At 43.2% G+C, this 10,549-nt stretch overlaps 1 non-coding gene across 1 annotated transcript; it reads right to left on the bottom strand.

Annotated features, from left to right (window-relative positions):
- Positions 1–2,417: 2,417 nt before the first annotated feature.
- Positions 2,418–2,489, bottom strand: TRNAC-GCA (transfer RNA cysteine (anticodon GCA)). The gene has a single exon. It is a non-coding gene; the product is annotated as a tRNA-Cys (tRNA).
- Positions 2,490–10,549: the final 8,060 nt, after the last annotated feature.

The following is a 10,549-nucleotide window of genomic DNA, read 5'->3' as shown; positions in this document are numbered from 1 at the left end:
GAAGATACCCTGGAGGAGGTAATGGGAATCCGCTCCAGTATTCTTGCCTGGAAGATTCCGTGGGCAAGAGAGCCTGACAGGCCACAGTCCAAGGGGCCGCAGAATCGGACACGACTGAGCACACAGCCCATTACATTATGGGAAAGGTTAGGAAGGAAGGAATCACCCCGGTCAATGGGGCTCCAGACTAGTTTCAGGGCTGATGGGCCGGGTTGCAGGACCAAAATGAGCAAAGAGGAGGAGAGACGGAGGCTGCCATCAGTGAGATAACCTTCACTATCAGGAGGCATCCAGGGAGGGCAAGGACGGGAAAGGGACCAGCAACCAGATTCTAAGCCAAAAGTCCCAGTGCTTATGAACCTGGAATAACAATCGCCACCTCCCTGAGGAATAAAATACTAGTTTAAAAATTCAAGTCTCTTGTTAACAAGTCTCTTGAGCTTTAATGATGAGGAATTAAAGCACAGCCCTGAAAATTCAAGAAGTTTTGTTTGTACAGGAACGTATGTATATGTTGATAAGACAAATCGGAGGGAACAGAATGGTTGCAACACAGGAAGGTAGACAAAGAGCTATTTGCCAACTTATCAAGTTAGACAAAGTCTCAAGGAAAACTAGAGTTGGCCACGCTCTGTTTTAAATGGCCATTTCTCTGTATTGTGTTTTCCGGCCATTCAATAGAAAGAGATTAAGACTTTCTTGCAGTCAAATAGTTTTATTATGAGAGGCTATTTTTAACCCATATAGACTTTTGCTGTTTATATAACCTGAAACATCATGAAATGCATTTCAGGTAGTTGTAAGAAAGGTCATAAAAGCTGGTTAGTGTTGGGGATGATAAAATTCAATTGATAAAATTCAAATGATAAAATTCCCATGAAATGTACTTCTGAATTACATGCTAAACTCTGAACCCACAAGAATTCTTAGATCATCGACCAAAACGTTTGTTCTCCAAGCCAGAAAGTCAGAGTTCTTTAGTTTTGAGATAGTTGATATTATTTACTGGTCCCTTCTGCACAAGTTTACTTTTAAAGCTTGAACAAGACATAAAATTGTCTTTAATAATTGCACAACCCAAACTTACACTTTCACATGTGTTTCACATCCTCTGTACACTCTCTGAGCCCCTCGCAGGGAGGGCTCTCTCAGGGGGTGATGGGTCCTGGTGGTTTGGCTTGGAAATAAATCAGTTCCACCTTGTCCCATAGAGAATGACTGGACTGAGACAGGGAAAAATGAAAGAAACCAAGAAATGCTGGAACAGCAATTGTTCCTGGAGGATGACTTTAAGGTCAAGTGACAAACAATATCCTTAAGAATGGAGGAGAGCCAGAACACAAGATGCTGGGCAGACGTATTGCAGAGAAGAAGCTACTTCTGGCTCCATGTTGGAAATTATTTCTTTGGCTTGCTTTTGGTTGCTTTTGTTATTATGTGTGTGTGTGTGTGTGTTAGGTCGCTTCAGTCACATCCAACTCTGCGACCCTATGAACTGTAGCTCACCAGGCTCTTCTGTCTATGGGATTCTCCAGGCAAGAATACTGGAGTGGATTACCATGACTTCCTCCAGGGGATCTTCCCGACCCAGGGATCGAAACTTTTCCTGCATTGGCAGGTGGGGTCTTTACCACTGGCGCCTCCTGAGATCATGCATAATAGCCTGCCTCAGAGAACCATGCCCCTCTGCCTCTCTGTAAACTAGAGTGCCTTTGCTCAGCTCCTAGGGTGATAATCTGACCCTGACCACCTTATGAATAGCTACAAGAAAAAGAAGAGATTGACGCACCCCTTCCAAAGGCTGGCCGTTCCCAGAGATGTTTTTGAAGACTGAAAGGCTGAAGACCCTTTCACTTTACTTCTCCACTGCCTCTCCCTCTCTGTTCTGCCTCTTGACTTTAGCTCCTCATTGCTTCTCTCCCTCTGACTCTATAAAAGAACCTGGCATCCAGACCCCAACAAGATGGTTACTCTGAGACACTAGTCTGCCATCTTCTCAGTCAGCCACTTTCCAAATAAAATATTCCTTGCCTCAACACCTCTTCTCTCAGATTCACTTGGACTCAGTAACAGACAGAGCTGGGATGAAGGAACCACTCTGAGAAAGCTTCTAAAATCTCTGCTAAAGGTGGTTTCAACTTAGCTGCAGACTAGGAGCTCTGGGGAGAGTTTACCTTACCTGGGCTCCACCTCAAATACACTGATTTAATTGGTCTGGGGTGGGGCCTGGGAAATGGTACTTTTATAGACACTTCAAGGGATTCTAATTTATACTCAAAGTTAAGAACTGCCAACTACCATAGTAAAGCTTCACAATTTTCTGGTTCTAAAAAAAACAAAAACAAAAAACTTTACATTGACGTCTAATAAGGAAGAAGCTGAAATGCAGTACCAAAAGGGAAAAGTTAAGAATAATTAGGGGGCACCCAGATTTGAACTGGGGACCTCTTGATCTGCAGTCAAATGCTCTACCCCTGAGCTATACCCCCTTCTGTGATGGTATGACTTAATTAATGTTGTTGTCTATCCAGCCGCACCCAGACTACCTGTACACCTATGAGTTGCCACTTCAGGATGGACCTCTCTTGGAAACTGATAGATCTGCTGCTTGAAACTCATCAACCTGCTACAGAAAAGGCAGCCAGCTCCCTCCTCAAAAACCACACAGCCTGTGTCCCCGTCTCACCCAGCCCTGCCCCCAGCCTATAGCCTCAGGGTGTGGGCAGCAGCCTGGAGAAGCCTAGACATTGACTGCAGAATGGCCTTCAGAGTCAGATGACTGTGCCCGTCATGGTGGGCAACTGAAGAACAGAAACTGGAGGCGATGGAAGTGTCTGTCCAAATTCACTTCATGAGGGTCTAACCCTCAGGGGCTGACACTCAGTTCAGGGAACTTTCTAGTAAACTCAGTCAAGGACACAAATGACCGTACCAACCTCTGTTTCTTCAGTTAATAGAGATGTGACCACAGAGAGTCACCACCCCTAGGAACAGGCAGAAGTGGGTGAAAGAAGCCAATCTGAAAAGGATACATCCTGTATGGTTCCAACTATATGACATTCTGAAAAGGCAAAGCTATGGAAAGATCTTAATGACCCAGATAACCACGATGGTGTGATCACTCACCTAGAGCCAGACATCCTGGAGTGCAAAGTCAATTGGGCCATAGGAAGCATTGCTACTAACAAAGCCAGTGGAGGTGATGGAATTCAGCTGAGCTATTTCAAATCCTAAAAGATGATGCTGTGGAATTGCTGCACTCAATATGCCAGCAAGTTTGGAAAACTCAGCAGTGGCCACAGGACTGGAAAAGATCAGTTTTCATTCCAGTCCCAAAGAAAGGCAATGCCAAAGAACGTTCAAACTACCGCACAATTGCACTCATCTCACATGCTAGCAAAGCATGGCTAAAAGTTCTCCAAGCTAGGCTTTAACAGTACATGAACCAAGAACTTCCATATGTTCAAGCTGGATTTAGAAAGGCAGAGGAACCAGAGATCGAATTGCCAACATCCCTTGGATCATAGCAAAAGCCACAGAATTCCAGAAAAACATCCACATGTGCTTCATTGATTACGCTAAAGCCTTTGACTTTGTGGATCACAACAGCTGAGTTCAGTTTAGTCTCTGTCATGTCCGCTTCTTTGTGACCCCATGGACTGCAGCACACCAGGCCTCCCTGTCCATCACCAGCTCCCAGAGCTTGCTCAAACTCATGTCCTTCAAGTTACTGATGTCATCCAACCATCTCATCCTCTGTCATCCCCTTCTCCTCCTGACTTCAATCTTTCCCAGCATCAGGGTCTTTTCTACTGAGTCAGTTCTTCGCATCAGGTGGCCAATGTATTGGAGTTTCAGCTTCAGCATCAGTCCTTCCAATGAACACCCAGGACTGATCTCCTTTAGGATGGACTGGTTGGATCTCCTTGCAGTCCAAGGGACTCTCAACAGTCTTCTCCAACACCACAGTTCAAAAGCATCAACTCTTCGGTGCTCAGCTTTCTTTATGGTCCAACTCTCACATCCATACCTGACTACTGGAAAAACCATAGCTTTGACTAGATGGACCTTTGTTGGCAAAGTAATGTCTCTGCTTTTCAGTATGTTGTCTAGGCTGGTCATAAGTTTTCTTCCAAGGAGCAAGTGACTTAATTTCATGGCTGCAGTCACCATTTGCAGTGATTTTGGAGCCCTACAAAATAAAGTCTGTCACTGTTTCCACTGTTCCCCCATCTATTTGCCATGAAGAGATAGGACCAGATGCCATGATCTTAGTTTTCTGAATGTTGAGTTTTAAGCCAGCTTTTTCATTCTCCCCTTTCACTTTCATCAAGAGGCTCTTTAGTTCCTGTTCGCTTTCTGCCATAAGGGTGGTGTCATTTGCATATCTGAGTTTATGGATATGTCTCCGGGCAATCTTGATTGCAGCTTGTGCTTCATCCAGCCTGGCATTTTGCATGATGTACTCTGAATATAAGTTAAATAAGCAGGGTGACAATATACAGCCTTGACGTACTCCTTTCCCAATTGGAACCAGTCGTTATTCCATGTCCAGTTCTAACTGTTGCTTCTTGACCTGCATACAGATTTCTCAGGAGACAGGTAAGGTGGTCTGGGATTCCCATCTCTTGAAGAATTTTACACAGTGTGCTGTGATCTATACAGTCAAAGGCTTTGGCATAGTCAATAAAGCAGAAGTAGATGTTTTTATGGAACTCTCTAGCTTTTGCTATGATCCAATGGTTGTTGGCAATTTGATCTCTGGTTCCTCTGCCTTTTCTAAATCCAGCTTGAACATATGGAAGTTCATGGTTCCATGTACTGTTGAAGCCTAGCTTGGAGAATTTTTAGCAATGCTTTGCTAGCGTGTGAGATGAGTGCAATTGTGTGATAGTTTGAATATTCTTTGGCTTTGCCTTTCTTTGGGATTGGAATGAAAACTGACCTTTCCAGTCTTGTGGCCACTGCCGAGTTTTCCAAACTTGCTGGCATATTGAGTGCAGCAATTCCACAGCATCATCTTTTAGGATCTGAAATAGCTCAACTGGAATTCCATACTAGCTTTGTTCATAGCAATGCTACCTAAGGTCCACTCGACTTCACTTTCCAGGATGTCTGGCTCTAGGTGAGTGATCACACCATTGTGGCTATCTGGGTTATGAAGATCTTTTTTGTATAGCTCTTCTGTGTATTCCTGCCACCTCTTCTTAATGTCTTCTGCTTCTGTTAAGTCCACACCATTTCTGCCCTTTATTGTGCCCATCTTTGCATGAAAAGTTCCCTTGATGTCTCTAATTTTCTTGAAGAGATCTTTAGTCTTTCCCATTCTACTATTTTCCTCTATTTCTTTGCATTGATCACTTATGAAGACTTTCTTATCTCTCCTTGCTATTCTTTGGAACTCTGCATTCAAATGGGTCTATCTTTCCTTTTCTCCATTTCCTTTCACTTTTCTTTTCTCAGCTATTTGTAAGGCCTCCTCAGACAACCATTTTGCCTTTTGGCATTTCTTTTTCTTGGGGATGGTCTTGATTACTGCATCCTGTACAATGTCATGAACCTCCGTCCATAGTTCTTCAGGCTCTCTGTCTATCAGATTTAATCCCTTGAATCTATTTGTTACTTCCACTGTGTAATTGTAAGAAATTTGATTTAGATCATACCTGAATGGTTTAGTAGTATTCCCTACTTTTTCAATTTAAGTCTGAATTTTGCAATAAGGAGTTCATGATCTGAGCCACAGTCAGCTCCTGGTCTTGTTTTTGCTGACTGTATAGAGCTTCTCCATCTTTGACTGAAAAGGATATAATCAATCTGATTTTGGTATTGACCATCTGGTGATGTCCATGTGTAGAGTCTTCTGCTGTGTTGTTGAAAGAGAGTGATTTCTATGACCAGTGCGTTCTGCTGACAAAACTCTGTTATCCTTTGCCCTGTTTCATTCCATACACCAAGACCAAATTTGCCTGTTACTCCAAGTATCTCTTGACTTTCTACTTTTGCATTCCAGTCCTCTATAATGAAAAGGACATCTTTTTTGGGTTTTAGTTGTAGAAGGTCTTGGAAGTCTTCATAGAACCATTCAGCTTCTTCAGCATTGATGGTCGTGGCATAGACTTGAATTACTATGATATTGAATTGTTTGCCTTGGCAATAAACAGAGATCATTCTGTCATTTTTGAGATTACACCCAAATACTGCATTTCAGACTATTTTCTTGACTATAAGGGCTATTCCATTTCTTCTAAGGGATTCTTGCCCACAGTAGTAAATATAATGGTCATCTGAGCTAAATTCACCCATTCCAGTCCATTTTAGTTCTCTGATTTCTAAAATGTATCTGTTCTCTCTTGTCATCTCCTGTTTGACCACTTCCATTTTACCTTGATTCATGGACCTAACATTCCAGGTTCCTATGCAATATTGTTCCTTACAGCATCGGACTTTACTTCCATCACCAGTCACATCCACAACTGGGCATTGTTTTCGCTTTGGCTCTGTCTCTTCATTCTTTATGGAGTTATTTCTCTATTCATCTCCAATAGCATATTGGGCAACTACTGACCTGGCAGTTCATCTTTCAGTGTCCTATATTTTTGCCTTTTCATACTGTTCATGGAGTTCTCAAGGCAAGAATACTGAAATGGTTTGCTAGTGGATCACAACAAACTGTGTAAAATTCTTCAAGAGATGGGAATCCCAGACCACCTTACCTGTCTCCTGAGAAATCTGTATGCAAGTCAAAAAGCAACAGTTAGAACTGGACATGGAACAACAGACTGGTTCCAAATTGGGAAAGGAGTATGTCAAGGCTGTATATTGTCACCCTGCTTATTTAATTTCTATGCAAAGTACATCATGGGAAATGCTGGGCTGGATGAAGCAAGAGCTGGAGTCAAAATTGCCAGGAGAAATATCAATAAGCTCAGATATGCAGATGACACCACCCTTATGGCAGAAAGCAAAGAACTGAAGAACATCTTGATGAAAGTGAAAGAGGAAAGTGAAAAAGTTGGCTTACAACTCAACATTCAGAAAACTAAGATCATGGCATCTGGTCCCATCATTTCATGGCAAATAGATGGGGAAACAGTGGAAACAGTGACAGACTTTATTTTTCTGGGCTCCAAAATCACTGCAGATGGTGACTGCAGCCATGAAATTAAAAGACACTTGCTCCTTGGAAGATAAGCTATGATAAATCTAGATAGCGTATTGAAAAGCGGAGATGTTATTTTGCCAACAAAGGTCCATGTGGTCAAAACTATAGCTTTTCCAGTAGTCATGTATGGATGTGAAAGTTGGACCATAAAGAAAGCTGAGCACCAAAGAGTTGATGCTTTTGAACTGTGGTGTTGGAGAAGACTGTTGAGAGTCCCTTGGACTGCAAGGAGAGAAAACCAGTGAATCCTAAAGGAAATCAGTCCTGAATAGTCATTGGAAGGACTGATGCTGAAGCTGAAACTCCAATACTTTGGCCTGATGGGAAGAACCCTGATGCTGGGAAAGACTAAAGGTAGGAGGAGAAAGGGATGACAGAGGATGAGCTGGCTGGATGGTGTCACTTACTTGAAGATCATCAGTTTGAGCAAGCTCTGGGAGTTGGTGATGGATAGGAAGGCCTGGCATGCTGCAGTCCATGGGGTCGCAAAGAGTCAGACACGACTGAGCGACTGAATGTAACATAATGTAAGGTGGCTGAGTAGATTTAGGAATCCCCTAGATCATGAATGGACCTAAGCTAACATAAATCTAAGACCAAGAAATGCTGCTGGAGAAGATCCACATTCTACCAGAGGCTCTGTGATCTGTGGGCAAAGGCGTCAGATGAGCTCACTTTAATTGGCACCCTCCATCTCCACGCCAAGAAGCGGGTAAACTTTCTTTTCTGCAAACTGCCTCTCCCACTTTTGGAATCTCTCACTCTCACCCATCAGCTTCCACCTTGGGGCCTTGACATGCCAGCAGCTACTTCCCCTCCTCTTGAGGTTAGGAGATAGATTGGCTCCACGTTGGACATTCACCATCAGCCAGCCTCCTCTTTGCATTTCCTGAGATAAGAGATAGGTGGGCTTCAGTTGAGGAATTTACAATCAGCCCCCTGTTGACTGGTAAGTAGCCAGTCTTGGTCTCTTGTAAATACCTCAAGGGAATAATTGTGGCAAGGACAAAGAGAAGAAAAAATTCCTGTCTGAGTAAAAGATAAGGGGACACTCCACATGCTCAGAGAGACTTGGGGTCAAAAGTCAGAGGATAACTCCAGGCCAGAATGAGTCTTGCTCCTCCCAGAAGCCTTCACTTTGAGATCCATCTTGGCTAAGGTGTGCACACCCCAGAGGAAGGTCCTGAGACAAATTAACCAGGGGGAATAAGGCAAGGGAAATCAAAGACCCGTAGAACTGCCCCCTTATAAAGGATTTAAACTTCCCAAAGGCGTGACTCTCTCTGAGCTTGCCCTTCGCCTTTCAGCATGTACTTTTCTTTTCAGTAAAATTTTTACTTTACTTGTTTCCTTCTGCCTTCTTGCCTGAATTCGTTCTTGACTAGGCAGACACTACTCGGGACCTTAGCCCTAACTGCTGGCTCCTCTGGTCCAGTTTTAGGACTCCCAGTCTGGGAAACTAAGACCCTGCTTCCAACTACTGCTCACACTGCTTGCTGCAAGCTGACACTTATGCTGCACGTGTCTGATGCTGGGAAGATTGAAGGCAAAAGGAGAAGGGGCGGGCAGAGGATGAGATGGTTAGATAGCATTACTGACTCAATGGACATGAATATGAGCACACTTTAAAGATAGTGAAGGACAGAGGAGCCTGGAGTGCTACAGTCCACGGGGTCGCAGAGTCAGTTAGTGACCGAACAACAACAAATATACGTACCATTCATCTGTCGGTGGACATTTAGTTTGCTTCCCTGTCTTACCTATTGTAAATAATGCTGCAGTGAACAATCAACATTGAGGGGCATCTTTTAAAAAAACTTTTTATGTTGTATTGGGATATAGCTGATTAATAATGCTGTGATTGCATGTATTATTTTGAATTAGAGTTTTCTCAGGATACATGCCCAAGAGCAGGATTGTAGGGTTGTCTGTTTTTAGTTTTGATTTACCTTTTTCTAATAATTAGTGACATTGAATATCTTTCCCTGTACCTGTTGTCTTCTTTGGAGAAATGTCTATGTAGATCTTCACCCATTTTTTTGATTGAGTTTTTTTTTTTTAATATTAAACTGTATGAGTTGTTTGTATACTTTGGAAATTAATCTCTTGTCTATTGCATCTTTTGCAAACATTTTCTGCCATTCTGTCGGTTGTCTTTTCATTTTGTTTATTATGGTTTCATAATAAACCTTTGCTGTACAAAAGCTTTTAAGTTTAATTAGGTTTCATTTGTTTTTGTTTTTATGTCTATTACTCTAGGAGACCAGTCTAAAACAATATGTCTGCAATTTATGTCAAGGAGTGTTCTGCCTGTTTTCCTTTAGGAGTTTTATAGTATCTGGTTTTGCGTTTAGGTCTTTAATCCATTTATAGTTTATTTTTGTATGTACTGTGAGAGAATGTTCTAAGTTTATTCTTCTTCATGTGGCTGTCCAGTTTTCCCAGCACCACTTATTGAAGAGACTGTCTTTTCCCCATTGTATACTCTTGCCTCCTTTGTTGTAGAGTGATTGACTGTAGACGCCTGAGTTTATTTCTGGGCTCTCTATCCTGTTGCATTGATCTCCCTTTGTGCCTTTGTTGACTGCCCTTGTGCCAGTCCCAGAACCAGGGACCTCTTGATCTGCAGCCAAATGCTCTATCCCTGAGCTATACCCCCAGGAACACCAGCATAGTCTAATGAACACCTTTCATCTGTGTGGTGACACTAAACTCTGCAAAATTAAGTTATAGATCTCCTCCAGGACTGACTTTCTGGAAGCTGCCAGACCTGGCTCCTAGTAAGACATCTTCCATCCAGTCTACAACTTTCCAGGTCTCAGTTGGTGTGTTCGGTCATCAACAAGGAGAAAGGGAGAGAAGTTGCCTGATGAACCCCCAACCAACTTCCGATCGCCTTGGCTTAGCCCAAGAGCTGCCCAAAGGTCTCCATAACTGCCCACACACCCCTACCTGGGCTCCCGGCCCTTTGTTCCCATAGGTCTGACCCCACCCCCACCCCCTCTCCGCTGTGCCAAACTGTTTTGGATGAGGGTGGTAATTTAGGGTTACCCTTTATTGTCTGTTCCTGGGAAGTCAGCTGTATCTACAACTTTCTAGCCTGCCCTAAAAACACCCATCAGTCTGTATTGGGGGCCTTGCCTTCTCTTTGAGGATCCAACAGAGCTGGAGAAATAAGAAACACCCAGAAGAAAACGAAGGTGCCACAAGGAGGCGGGACACCTGGAGTGTTAGTGCAGAAAGACGTGGGAAGAGGCCGGCCACCCAGGCTGCTCCTCTGCTAGCACTGACCTGGAGCTTCCAGATTCAAGGAAGATCCGAACTGGTGGAAAAATGAAGGAAAATGGAATGAGTAACAGCCTCCATGAATGAAAAATCCAATATGGC

The sequence above is a fragment of the Muntiacus reevesi genome, chromosome 6 (genome assembly GCF_963930625.1).
Source record: "Muntiacus reevesi chromosome 6, mMunRee1.1, whole genome shotgun sequence".
NCBI lineage: Eukaryota > Metazoa > Chordata > Mammalia > Artiodactyla > Cervidae > Muntiacus > Muntiacus reevesi.
This window is presented reverse-complemented; position numbering and strand designations above follow the sequence as displayed.